A 2,521-nucleotide genomic window follows, 5' to 3' on the forward strand; every position below is an offset into this window, starting at 1 on the left:
GGAGGGGAGAGAGAGGAGGAGGAGGGGGAGGGGGGAGAGAGGAGGAGGAGGGGGAGGGGAGAGAGAGGAGGGGGAGGGGAGAGAGAGGAGGAGGAGGGGGGAGGGGAGAGAGAGGAGGAGGAGGGGGGAGGGGAGAGGAGGAGGAGGGGGGAGGGGAGAGAGAGGAGGAGGAGGAGGAGGGGAGAGAGAGTAGGGGGGAGGGGAGAGAGAGGAGGAGGGGGGAGGGGAGAGAGAGGAGGAGGAGGGGGGAGGGGAGAGAGAGGAGGAGGAGGGGGGAGGGAGGAGGAGGGGGAGGGGAGAGAGAGGAGGAGGGGGGAGGGAGGGGGAGGGGAGAGAGAGGAGGAGGAGGGGGGAGGGGAGAGGAGGGGGAGGGGAGAGAGAGGAGGAGGAGGGGAGGGGAGAGGAGGAGGAGGGGGGAGGGGAGAGGAGGAGGAGGGGGGAGGGGAGAGAGAGGAGGAGGAGGGGGGAGGGGAGAGAGGAGGGGGGAGGGGAGAGAGAGGAGGGGGGAGGGAGAGAGAGGAGGGGGGAGGGGAGAGAGGAGGGGGGAGGGGAGAGAGGAGGGGGAGGGAGAGAGAGAGGAGGAGGGAGGGGAGAGAGAGGAGGAGGAGGGGGAGGGGAGAGAGAGGAGGAGGGGGGAGGGGAGAGAGAGGAGGAGGGGGGAGGGAGAGAGAGGAGGAGGGGAGAGAGAGGAGGAGGAGGGGGAGGGGAGAGAGAGGAGGAGGAGGGGGAGGGGAGAGAGAGGAGGAGGAGGGGGAGGGGAGAGAGAGGAGGAGGAGGGGGGAGGGGAGAGAGAGGAGGAGGAGGGGGGAGGGGAGAGAGAGGAGGAGGAGGGGAGAGAGAGGAGGAGGAGGGGGAGGGGAGAGAGAGGAGGAGGAGGGGGGAGGGGAGAGAGAGGAGGAGGAGGGGAGGGGAGAGAGAGGAGGAGGAGGGGGGAGGGGAGAGAGAGGAGGAGGAGGGGGGAGAGGAGGAGGAGGAGGGGGGAGAGGAGGAGGAGGAGGGGGGAGGGGAGAGAGAGGAGGGGAGGGGAGAGGAGGAGGAGGGGAGGGAGGGGAGAGGAGGAGGAGGGGGAGGGGAGAGAGAGGAGGAGGAGGGGGGAGGGGAGAGAGAGGAGGGGGGAGGGAGAGAGGAGGAGGAGGGGGGAGGGGAGAGGGAGGAGGGGGGAGGGGAGAGAGAGTAGGAGGAGGGGGGAGGGAGAGAGAGGAGGAGGAGGGGGAGGGAGAGAGAGGAGGAGGAGGGGGGAGGGGAGAGAGAGGAGGAGGAGGGGGAGGGGAGAGAGAGGAGGAGGAGGGGGGAGAGGAGGAGGAGGAGGGGGAGGGGAGAGAGAGGAGGGGAGGGGAGAGGAGGAGGAGGGGGGAGGGGAGAGGAGGAGGAGGGGGGAGGGGAGAGGGAGGAGGAGGGGGAGGGGAGAGAGAGGAGGAGGAGGGGGGAGGGGAGAGAGAGGAGGGGGGAGGGGAGAGAGAGGAGGAGGAGGGGGAGGGGAGAGAGAGGAGGAGGAGGGGGAGGGGAGAGGAGGAGGAGGGGGAGGGGAGGGAGAGTAGGAGGAGGGGGAGGGGAGAGAGAGTAGGAGGAGGGGGAGGGGAGAGAGAGGAGGGGGAGGGGAGAGAGAGGAGGGGAGGAGGGGGGAGGGGAGAGGAGGGGGAGGGGAGGGAGAGGAGGAGGAGGGGAGGGGAGAGGAGGAGGAGGGGAGGGGAGAGAGAGGAGGAGGAGGGGGAGGGAGAGAGAGGAGGGGGAGGGGAGAGAGGAGGAGGAGGAGGGGGGAGGGAGAGAGAGGAGGGGGGAGGGAGACAGAGGAGGAGGAGGGGGGAGGGGAGACAGAGGAGGAGGAGGGGGAGGGAGAGAGAGGAGGGGGAGGGGAGAGAGAGGAGGGGGGGAGAGAGAGGAGGAGGAGGGGAGTGAGAGGAGGAGGAGGGGGGAGGGGAGAGAGGAGGAGGAGGGGGGAGGGGAGAGAGGAGGAGGAGGGGGAGAGAGAGGAGGAGGAGGGGGAGGGAGAGAGTGGAGGAGGGGGGAGAGGAGGAGGAGGGGGAGGGGAGAGGAGGAGGAGGGGGGAGGGAGGAGGAGGAGGGGGTGAGAGGAGGGGGAGGGGAGAGAGAGGTGAGGAGGGGGGAGGGGAGAGAGGAGGTGGTGGGGGAGGAGGAGGAGGAGGGGGTGAGAGAGGAGGAGGAGGGGGGAGGGGGAGAGTGAGGAGGAGGGGGGGGAGTGAGAGTGGTGGAGGGGAGGGGAGAGAGGAGGGGAGGAGAGGAGGGGGGTGGGGAGAGAGAGGTGGAGGTGGGAGAGGGGTGGGAGAGAGTGGAGGAGGGAGAGAGAGGTGGAGGGGGGGAGAGTGAGGAGGTGGAGGGGAGGGTGAGAGTGGAGGAGGGGGGAGGGGGAGAGTGGAGGGAGTGAGAGGTGGGGGGTGGGGAGTGAGGAGGAGGAGGGGTGAGAGTGGAGGAGGAGGGGGTGGGGAGTGTGAGGTGGTGGTGGGGGGAGGGGAGTGAGTGGTGGAGGTGGGGGGTGGGGTGTGTGAGGTGGTGCGCGCGCGGGG

This window comes from Somniosus microcephalus, chromosome 6, assembly GCF_052327205.1.
Source record: "Somniosus microcephalus isolate GS21.2 chromosome 6, FLI_Smic_1.0, whole genome shotgun sequence".
Taxonomy (NCBI): Eukaryota; Metazoa; Chordata; class Chondrichthyes; order Squaliformes; family Somniosidae; genus Somniosus; species Somniosus microcephalus.